Raw genomic sequence first — 12256 nt, 5'->3', positions numbered from 1 at the left:
CACAGTTTATATTAAGGTGTTCTGGGAAGTAATTGGTTTCTAAATGTAGAATTGTAGTTCTGACACTTTAGCCACCTTGAGACTTACATAAATAAAGGTTGTTTGCATTCTTTGTATAGCCTGTAACTGTAAACTATGTGATGTAAACCTATATAATTCACCACGAGCAGATAATAAACCAGAATTCAACATAGTAGCTAGATCGGTTGAGACATGTCATTTGTCCTGTCTGACCTCCTAATAATTAGGGACCTTTGCTACATTTACTCATGCAATAATCTTACTAGTAAATACCAAAATACTACTGTGCAGTCTAGTCTTCACAGTTTTACAAGTTTTGCTTCAACTTGCTATGCATTACATACTCATTCAGTTAAGCCATATTCTTTATATGTGTCCTTCTAATATTTTGGAAGTTTTTTCATTTCAGTTCCATTCTGTTCTTTGTCTCTCTAAATTTCTTTAATAAAAAGAGCTACAATATTTCTCCATATTACATTTTTACTTCATTTATTAAATCCAATAGATATAATTGGTTCTATAATTGGTAGTTATTAGTATTAATATTTGCAGTATTTTCCACATATTTTTAGACATTGCTGATATTAATTAAGAAACTCTAAATTCTCAAGGAAATTTACACAAGAATGGACGAATCTAACAATCATGAAAGAGTTACAAAATTTAATTTTGAGATAAGGGGTGTGATAAATAAATCAGTTTGTTCAACATGAGAGATGACCGAGGTAGAACCTCAGTTGGTGTGAAGAGGCTAATGATTAACTGTTCTGAAGTTCCACTGCAAGTCAGACAGGAAATTTTGATGCAACTTGAGAAAATAAACTCCTTGGGCAGTTAATTACTGTAGAAAAGTTCTGTCTTGAATAAATCTGGTGTCTTGGACATGAATCTGTGTGGAATGACATGGCTATAATAAAGTCTACCTCAAGATCTTGGACACTTGAATCTACCCTTTGCATGGTTCTTAGAAAAAGAAATCTACCTGATAAACTAAATATAGTCTCAGTAACATAAGAACTCCTGAGACTAAAATTAAAGTTTATTATTATGTGATACCTGAGCATGCATAAGGCTTTCTTTCTACAGACACAGACCTTTGAAGCTCTGTTGTGGCAACAAAAACTTTGAATTTATTCTCAAAAGTGTGGCCATGATGCATATGTGTACACATTAGGTATCTGGAAAAATTCAACAATGACCTTGCAAGTAAAAGATACAACTATTGGGAAGAAAATCTAGCAGGAAAAAAAAAAAAAAAAAAAAAAAAAAAAAAAAAAAAAAAAAAAAAAAAAAACAACCTTATGTTGACACCACATTTGTTAAATTTAGAAAACGTATATCAACAAAATATTTTGGGTATAATTGAATCAACAACTCATTCTCTTTTTCTTTTTAACCTTAAGGCACTTGAGACTTCTTCTGTCCAGGACCTGGATAATTGTCACTTGATTTTCTGAGACTTGATTCATGCTCTGACTTCAATAGCCTAAAATCCTCACTCTCAAAAACTGGCTCCATCCAAGTTAAATCACATTGCTCCAGGTAAGGCTGAGAAATACCAAGGATTTACTCATCATTCTCTCAGGAAGGTGCACAGACAGGGATGTTTTATATGGCCACAAGATGTAAGTGCCAGAACATCCCACAGCTCAAGTTCTGAAGTCAATCTTTGCTGGGCTACTTAGACATTCTCATCTGTAACTAAACAGTGCAGAGTTTGGGTTTTTTAACTTACATAGAAGACCTACTGATATATTACTTGTGCTCTGAGGGGAGGAAAAAAAAGTAAACCGAGGAAAGTGCTTGCATTTATAAATTCAAATGCCTCTCTCTTTTCTTTTTTTTTTTTTTTTTTCTTGGATCAGTTTGTAAAATTTTCAGATTTTCATCTAGATAAAGGTTGCCCTTGAGTCCTTCAGATTACATTCTGAAGAGTCTTGTGATAGCCTAAAGGTGACCAGTAACACATTTTGGAATCCAGCACTGAAAGGCACTTCAGATAAATGCTTAAAATATACAATTACCCCTACAGAACCTACAGCAAGAGTTTAGTCTGTAGACTACTTCAAAGTAAACCACAAAGGTTAATTCTATCACCTGCTGCAGTTAGAATATTACAAGATGTAAGCTTTCACCAGATATTTCAGTACATGCATGTAATTCCTAACCAGCCTAAACTAATTTTCAGTTGTTCTTTTTTTCCATTAAATTCTTCTTTCTTTTCTTTTCCTTGCCACAAAGCTGCTGCTACAAAATCAATTTTCATTCACCAGAATACTTGAATTTCAACAAAGAAGCACAAAGACCTAGTTTCATCAGTGTGGAAGAAACACTGTAATCTGTTGTCCAAAAATCTGTGCATTGAAACTGCTGGAAATTTTATGAGGGGACAAAATATGGCAATTCCACAGTTCTAAATTACTGATAAGTAGCCTTATCAGCATGACAATCTGAAATCCAGAGTATCTGCTTTTTTGAAATCAGCATTCTAGGTTGTTTTAAAAGAGGTCAAAAATACAATTTAAAAGCAAAAATTAAACAAACAAGTAATTCCCACATTACAAAATTTTATTATTCTGTACAATGCAGCACATCAATAAAAACAGCAGTAAAAAGCTTTAATGCATAACCATAGCTTTTTAGTATGATAGAAATGCACTTTCAAGGCCATAGAATGTTATATTTTAAGTGAAGCTCTTCATTAGACAGTATGAGGAAATAAGGCATGAAAAGAAAATAAAAAAAGCCTTCTTAATAGCTCCTGTGTAGATAACATAGGGTAAAGACAATCAATACTCATGCTTCATTTATTTTACGGTTATGAATATTTAAAGAAAAATGTTAGTATTTTCTGTCCTGTTGGGCTTCACAGACTTGCAGCAGTAATGACAAAAGAGATTTGCATATTGAGATTGGATTTATACAAATTTACATTCCAGTGGCAGGTGGCTATTATTCCCTAGTATGAAAGGTAACACCTACTCCATTAGTCTAGATTTGCTAAAAAACGCTTTGGCCTACTACTGGGGATGGCCATTAAAATGACCTAAACAACCAATCCAAAGGATTTTAAACAATAATCACATAAAAAACATATATATAAACATCACATTAAATACCTTAATAAATAACACTAACATTTAAATCTGTATGTCTACTCCTAATGAGTAGAAAATGAGACTAAAACATAGTCTCAATAGTTCTCCAATAGTTTTCTAATGTCTTTTTAATAGTATTTGAACAATTATTTTGACACGTTTAAATATGATTTTGTGTGACAGTCTTATTACCATGTCTCAAAGCCTTACAACCTCAATCAGATGCAGTTCTTAGAAACAAATATGTTGTATTAGAAACAAAAAAAGGAGAGTCAATTTGTAAAAGAAAATTTCAGAAAAAGGTGTGCTGGAAAAATAAGAAATATCTTGGACTTCCACAAACTTCTACCTGCAGTTTTACTGTATATTTAACTGGCTGGGAAACTGGAAAAAAGACACATCCTATAAGCCTCTACATTAATATTTTTTAACTCACATTGCTTCATTCCTTCAACGTGCTTGGCAGTGCCCTTATTTTTATCGCTCCCCAAGGAAAACATTTCCTGCAAATACACATTCCAGTAATCATACATACGGGTAAATTTTACCTCTTGTTTACAATAGGTTTCACCAATGTTTAAAAGCCAGACCACACTATTAATATATTTGCTAACCTATATAATATTATACATTAGTGATTTTTTTAAGCTTCTGATGGAAACTAGTACCTGATATGATTAAAATTAAATTGTGTTTCACTTGTGCTTTGGTTTTTTTTATCAGCAGAGATAAAAAGAAAGTTGCAACTTCACAGCAAGGCAAATTAGGCTTACAGAATAGAGAGTTTGTACCAAGCACAGTGCTGACAGAAGTGACTGAGAGGCTGTAATCAATAAACACCTCCAAGCACGTGCACAGGGCAACACACCATCACAACTACTGTGTGCAGTTCTAGGACTGGTAATATTCTGCTGAGCAGATTTTATTGCTGAACTTATTTATCTCCCAGAGAACAGATACAAACCTTGAAGAAAATAACTACTTTTTCCAGACTTTCTGAAACTACTTTCTACCCAAAGTAAATGCATTAACATCTAGAATTCTCCCTGATTTATTTTTTATAGAAGATGGATTGGGCTCTTCCTCTGTCCTCACTAGACAGAAAATCCTCAAGTACTTTTTCAACGCTCTCACTGGCTCCATATCAAAAGGTGCCAGCAATGAATGATAAGTCATTGGTGGAGCTGTTGCCATGAATATTTTTAATTTAAAGCTTAGAGACACACAAAATATTGAGAGGCAAAGAAATAACACTTCAATGTTAATCTATTTGAAAACTTTGTAATTATAATAAGCTGAAATATTTTTTCCTGCCACCAGTGGAATGCCTCATAATATTTGATATAAACAGGGTGCTGTGCCTCACGGATTTACAAAGGATAGAGTTATTTTGTAAATACCGTATCTTAGAATTTCAGCTTTTGCTACAGCAATACAGAATTTAAAGTTTATATCTCTCTTGAGATTTTTTGACTGTCAGGGCCTCAACACAGAGAAATGGATGCTGTAAAATGTATTTTTCTGTGTTATATAAATTGCTGGAGAATTTGCATGCTTAAGTTGAAAGAAAATATATAAGCCAAGACTGAGAGTGCAGACTGAAACAAGATTTGGGATTCACATCCAATGACTACTGTAATCTAAAGCTGAAATGGTAGGATGGTATCTTAAAAACTACCAGATGCACAAATTATCTGATACATTTTCCATTAAAAATCTGCTAGAAATACACAAAATCCACCTCCTTCCCAGCTTTTTACATATTGCTGCTTGTACATTCCTTGTATCTGAAAAAAATGCCATGGGCAACAATATCCTTCCTATGACAGGACATGGCTCTTATAGAAAAAGAGGAAAAGAATAAGGAATCTATCAGCAGTACCCAATGCCTGTATGATAGTGCTGTAACTAGAGGATATAATTAATTTCCCTGGAAATCCTCTTTGTAATGCCAGATAATATTTAGTAGGATAACTACTCTGCAGAATACCATGGGATGAAAAAAGCATAAACAAAACAAAACAATTACCATCAATTTTAATATGTTTTTCTGTGCGAGCAAAGAATTTACAGCTACCACATTTTTGTAGTTTTTAAGAATGATATTCCTCAGTTTAGTGTTCCTGCTAAACACATCTCTGGCTCATTCTGCCTTCCCACACCCTCTCCCTGTGCAAGGAGGAGAATTGGAGACACTAAAGGTAAAGATCAAGGGTTGAGATAAGAACAAGTTACTGGAAACAGCAATTAGGTAAGAAGCAGACAGTATGAATAATAATATTAATATGATGTGCAAGAAAGATGATCAATCCACAGACGAAACCTGATGTTGCCCTGACAGGAAAGGATCTCCTTCTGCCCACCCAGCCCTGTGTATGGTGGGAGGTGGTACAGAAAAACAGGGTCTGGGTTATGTGCCTTCTGGCTACTGCAAAAAAAACTGTCCTGGCTAGAATCAGGACAAACACTAAACTGCTTTAATCATAAAAGTTTTATTACTGGCAAGAGATATATTTGGAAAGAAAAGAGAAAAAAGGACCTTGAAAGTAAGGTAGAAATTTAAATAAAATATTCAGATTCCATTATTCAAATAATCTTTTTTTTATTAAATCTCACAAATAAGAGTTTCACAAAATGAAAGGGGAGGGTTTTCTTGGTTTTGATCTTGATGAGGTGAGGAGGGGAGATAAAAGATGCAAGAGCAAATGCAATCAAGAAATCTTTAAAAATATGATCAGAATAAAAAATGTTTGGGTTATTTTTGCATCTCTAACAATTGTACCAATAAAATCTGTCTTATAATTTTTAATTATAAATGCTTCCTAGGCTTGATGTCTCAAATTTAGCGATTTTAAAAGAAACTGGAAAGCATTTCTGTTACAATGCTAGGATCTGCATGGCATTTGGCTTCCTGTCTACAGCTCTGGGGTATTCACTTGGATCCGATCCAGCCTTTTGTAATATCTTTGTACGAAGTGGTGAAACAGGATCTCTAATGTTATCCAAACATTTCACTCTATTCATTATGCAGATAGCTCTGTCCCCCAGACTGGCCTGTGAGTATTAAATATGCACAAATTCCAGAACAGGCTTGTATGGACAGCCTGGAGAATGAGATGATGGAAAGCAATGCCATAGAAAGGGACATGGGGTCCTGATCGATGGCAAGTTGAACATGAGCCAGCAGTGTCCTGGCAGCCAGGAGGGCCCCTGTGTCCTGGGGGACATCAGGCACAGCATCACAGCCAGGCAGGGGAAGGGATTATTCTGCTCTTCTCTGCACTGGGGCAGCCTCACCTGCAGTGCTGGGAGCAGTTTTGGGTGCCACAATACAAAAAAGATATAAAAGCATTACAGAATGTTTGAAGAAGAGCTGTGAGGATAGTGAAGGGCCTTGAGGTGAAGCCATATGATGAGTGGCTGAGGTCACTTGGTCTGATCAGCCTGGAGAAGAGGAGGCAGAGGGGAGACTTCATCGGAGTTACAACTTCCTTGCAAGGGCAGAGGAGGAGCAGACACTGACATCTACACTCTTGTGACCAGTGAGATGATTCAAGGGGAGTCAGCCTTAAGAGGAGCTGAGATAGGCTTAGGTTGGATATCAAGAAAAAGATCTTCACCCAGAGGATATTTGGGCAATGGAACAGGTTCCGCAGGGAAGTAGTCATGGCAACAAGCCTGACAGAAGTCAAGGGGTATTTGGACAATGCTCTCAGTCACATGGTGTGATTCTTGGGGATGTGCAGTGCAGGGCCAGGAGTTGGACTCGATGATCCTGCTGGGATCCAACTTAGCATATTCTGTTATTTGATTCTTAGTAAATGCCTTTGCAAACAAAAATGGAAAGAATTTTTTTACCAATTGTCAATTAAATGTTTTGTGTTCCTTTTAAAATTCTTTTTAAATTTTCAACTCTAAAGTTTTCACGTTGATTAATTTACAAAGGTGTAATTTCAGCCTGAATTCTAGGTATGGAGGAATGACAAAATAATGATTAGTCTGGCCATTACAAGAATTCCTAGTATACCCTTATGTAATTACTTTGGTCCACTGGGAAGTATTTTCAGGAGCTGTAGATAGAGATTATGGTGATGTGATTTTTTTATAATTTTAGTCCTGTAAATGGTTTGTGCTGTACCTCCCCCCCTTCCTCATGTGGTTGGTTTGGTGCAAACTGCATTCCTGTATGCAGAGATAGATCACTTATCCCTTGGAGCCACCCACTGTTCTTCCTGACTCACCCTGTCAATCCTACTCTGTGCTAGTCACTCCCATTTTGGGTTCAAGTTGCCCCATGCCCCTTGTGTTCCCCATACGACGCTGTGACTATACCCTCCCCTGACACCTCCCCCATTTATTAGTGTCTGCTAGCCCAGCATCGAGGTCTCCGTCTCCACCAATCCTTTGAGCTAAGATTGTTTTCATTTTCTACGGATAAACTCGTGACTCAGAGTGGAACCTATCTCATCATTCCCTACCCCAATTTGCCTGGTGAGTGCTGAGGACACTCAGGAACTCTGGGGAAGTGTCACAGCCCCTCTTGCTCACGCCCCTGGACTAGGACTGCAATTGCAACATTCTGGCACACCAATGTGGTGGCAGCAAGGACAGAGTTTCCTGAAAATTTTGGCCAAGTGGGGAGGCTCTGAAGAGGCCTCCTCAGAGTGGCTTCTGCTTGTCAGTTGGTCTTGTGGTCCAGCTTGTCCAGTGGATCTTGCAGGAGAAGTCGAAAAAAGATTGTCTGAGGCACTCAACACTTCAAAGAGAACTCCAAGTTTTATTGGACTAGCCTGGGAGTGGAGCAGTTCTTGTGGATGGCGGAGAACAGCTCTGGATCAGGGTATTCTGTGAGTTGGAAAAAGCACCTCCCTTGGATCCTGAAGAGGATCCCAAAGTGGGGTGAGTGGGTCCAGACCCCAAGAATTCCCCAATAGTCAGGGCCAGGCTAGTGGGGAGCCCCCTCTGCTTTTCCATAGGGAACCCCATTGGATCGCTAGGAGAAAGCCAGGAACCAAAAGGCCACAAGTTGGTTGTGAATATCAAGAGGAGTTGATAGCTTACAGGAAGGTTCTATCCAGTTGTAGTGGAAAGGACTGGTGTGGGAATGAACCAACGAGATGTTTATTGCCCCTTTACATTAATTTTGATTTCATATGGGAGGAAGTTTAGGAAAGAAGATCTGAAAAGGTTAGCCCAGTGGTTTCAGGATACCTTCCACAAGCTACCTACTGAGGTGATTGCTGATGCGTTATTTTTAAAAAGAGTACCACACATTTTGAGGAATAGAGCACCCCAATTACTGCCCATTTTTAATATCATTCAGGAGGTTTTATGGCATCTTAGACAAAGTCAGGGGTCTCAGCAATCAGTCCTTCCTCCCACAAGTTTTGGCTGTTCCTGTACCCCCTCTCCTCACCCTCAATCCCAGATGCTTGTTCCCTCTCTGTCTTGCTAAAGGGTGTTCAAATGCCAGAGATTTTCCCCAACCCTCAATCCTGTCCTTCTCTCCTGCATAGTGACCCTCTCTTTTTGGCTTCAGTGAAGCCTCCTTCATCCTCTTTCCCTCAGACTCCCCCCAAACCTTCTCAAAAAGGTTTAATATTTAATAACTACAACACAAAAATATTTAATATCTAGTAAATAGCTATGACATGCTTAAACAGGTTATTTTTACACTTGTTCATTCCAAGTCAGCAGCGAAACTAAGACAGAGGCCATTTCCATGTGTTTTTTAAGGCTTGGTAGAGTATATTTGTAAGTTTGTTAATTACTGATATTAATTTCTGCTATCAATTTCTGCTATCATACCCAGATATAAAAAAAAAATAATAAAAAAAATAACTAGAACAGAATGAATTCAAAATATTTTTGTCCTTGGATCAGAATTCTGGTGTTGGAGAGTATGGTTTTACCAAGAGAGCTGGCAGGGTCAGGCATGAGATAATTGTCATTCTTTTATGGAATGACCAAGAGTGTCTGCAATCCTATTAACACAGCATAACTTCTTTGCCATAAGCCATTATCTCTGGTGGAAACAATCCCTTGAGGTAAAATCGGCCGTCAAATTTACTACAAAAGAAATTATGGAAGGGCATGTGGTCTCCCTGTACATCTTAGTTAATTTAACTATTATTTAAACTTTTTCTCTCTAATCGCATTTTACAGTCCTTCAAAACAGATGCTTAGCAGAGCCTGAAATTTGATGGAACTCATGGGATTTAATTAACTGCATGAATAAATAGCAAATATGAAGCTAAGGTGAGAATTTTAAAGTTTCCATCATTAATTTAACTCTTTTCATAAGGAAAAGTATGTGAGTTTCTACGTTGAATTAATTGGAATAGAACAAAGCAACTTTTCTTTGTGGTTTTTGGGGGATTTTTTGTCACCTTTTTGAAAAAAAGTCTACTCTAGATGTCAATACAGATAAAAAGACTTTGATTTTAGCAAAAGAAATTGGTCCGCATGGTGAAAGACTTATTCCAGGTGGAAACCACCACTACTTTTTTTCAAGTGGATTAGTTTACCAAGGTCTATGCATTTCTAGACCTTCAAATCAAAAACTGGAGATCAGGACCCCCAGCTACACAAAACATTAACAAGGACATATTATTTCCTTTCATAAAAGACATTAAGACTGTGCTTTTTGTGTACGGGTTAACTGAAAGAAGTACTGTAATCCTCTTCCTAAAGAAATTGCTGATTGAAATTCTTAGCAATCACCACAACCAGTAACATTAGAAAAACATCATTCAGAAAAAAAAAGTTTTAAAAAAAATGTGGTAAGCACCACACAGAAGAGGAATTTTTACAAGCCTTCTCATACTTACCACTAGCTTCACTGTTGATATCTTTCAAAAAGGGTCAAACATCAACAGTCTTCAGTTTTTTCTACTACCTTTGATCATACAGGTTACAAATTTCAACTTACACAGCCTAAGAATCAGCAAGAAAAAAATGAGCTATTTTCACTTTCTGCTGACCCAGGCTGTGGTACTGCTGAGTCACTCATCTGTGATCTGTGCTTTCTTAAACCGCATACTACAAAGTTGTGACTTAAGTGATACCTGTTTAGCATACATTTTCTTCTCCTAAACTTTTTTGAGGTCAACCTCTCTCTTCCCCTTCCAGACTCCCGTTGTTCTTTCTTGGGTGATACCTTATATACATTGGCATTGCTGCAGACCCCAAGGAAACAGAAATTCAAGTTTCAAGCTGTGTTCCCTCATCTGTTCAGCTGAGAATTAAGAATCTTTCTCCTAAATGGGAGTGCCCTACTCACTGAACTACTGACTGCCATTATTAAAAGCAATCTCTCCTAATCACTCATGGGAAAAAAAACTCGCAAACAACAGAAAAGAACCGAGAAACCTACCATGACTGTATCATCTTGCTCAGCAGGAATGAGGTGTATCTGTGTTCAAGGAGGATGGTGGTATTACCATACTGTCAGCACTGCTACTGGAATTCCCACATACCACATCATTGAACTATTTGGGATCATACTGGTAACTCCCAAACCAGTGGAGGTTTGTCCACCCAGCTGACGCTGGCATCGGGTATTTAGCTTCGAGTGCCTGGTTGTCACATACACTGTAGAGAAATGTGCTCTGTCTGCTATGCTTAAATGCACTGTCTAAATACATACTCTCACCATATTCTTGGGCTTTATCAAACCTTTTACTGAGAAATTATTCAGCTATATTAGCTCTTTGAATAAAAGAAGAGCTTGTTGCCTTTGTCTTAACTGACTTACTGCCTTGCATTAGACTGCACACTATCATTTCAATTCAGCAATTAACATTTTCTTATAGAACACTTGAATACCATACTATAGCAAAGAAAACTTTAACTTAAGTAGTATTTTATTATCTGTTTTTACGTGCTTCTGTCAAATTTTTTAACATTCTCAAGCAGTACAATGTATGGATTATTGTAGTTCTTTTAAAAAGACCATATGGTCATTTTAATTCTTTGAGTTCTGCTCTAGATTCTTTTACAAGCTAACATTTAAGGAAACAGCTAAAATAAAGAGGTGCTTTAAACCCTTTACCTACTCCTCAAAGTAGATTTAAAAAAAAATTATCGAACAGATTTTCAGTGAATAATGAGTAAAACTGAAGGGAGGAGTCTAAACAAGTCTAAACTGATGTTGCCTGATTATGAAAGGAAACAATACAGGCTTTAAATGCCTATGCATGTTCGTTACTTTTGATTGTTACTTGAACCTTTTAATCTAAGGCTAGGAAAAAAATTGAAGAATACTTTTTCTTTGATGCACTATATGTTGTCTAAAAATATGCATGTCTTCAGAAACACGTCCAGGGAATTGCACCAGTGATTCTGAAGAGTGATGCATAATTTCTCAACTTATTATTAACAACTTGAAAAAAGAGAAGCATATACGAGCCCAGCATCACACTAAATGTTCTTAAAGAAATTTAGAATGACAGATGTTTCGACTTTTTGAGTGCAATTCTGTAGTACTTAAAAAGACTGCAAAAAACCCCATTAATATTCAGGCACAAAGATATATGATTAAAAGCAGCATCCATTTTTCAGAACAATAAAATTATTTGCTCCAAAAACTAATGGAAGGTAGCTTCACAGTTTGCTGAGAAACCTATTAAAGCAGGTTTTGAAGAAAGAAGGAGATGGAACAACAGCAACAAAAGATAAAATGTTTATTTAGTAACACATTGAAGTTTTGGAGGGTTGTTTGGTGGGCTTTTTTTTTTTTTTTTTTTTTTACCCACCAGTAATTCAAGTGAGACTGAGTCTCTTGGCAGCATAACAGTATATTTATTTCACATTCACCTGGGTGAAGTTGGACATCCTGAATGGAGTGAAAGAAATATGTCAGTGAGATAAAATGAACCGCACCAAAATGTTGGTAAATTACAGAATTTTTTTGGTCAAATAGCACAATTATTAATGAAATTTCATGTACTTTTTTCTTAATTTGTAAAGTCTTCAATATTTCCCTAAATCTTAATTTCCTTTAAAATTAGGATCTAAGCTGTAAGTTTAACATCTATATTGCTTAAAATATAAAGCTTCTATTTAAGCCCAAGAATCAGGATCTCTAATTGAGTCTATAAATAAGTTTCAGAGGTTTCCATTTAATTGTAAAGAAA

Source organism: Sylvia atricapilla, chromosome Z, assembly GCF_009819655.1.
Source record: "Sylvia atricapilla isolate bSylAtr1 chromosome Z, bSylAtr1.pri, whole genome shotgun sequence".
Classification (NCBI taxonomy): domain Eukaryota; kingdom Metazoa; phylum Chordata; class Aves; order Passeriformes; family Sylviidae; genus Sylvia; species Sylvia atricapilla.
This window is presented reverse-complemented; position numbering follows the sequence as displayed.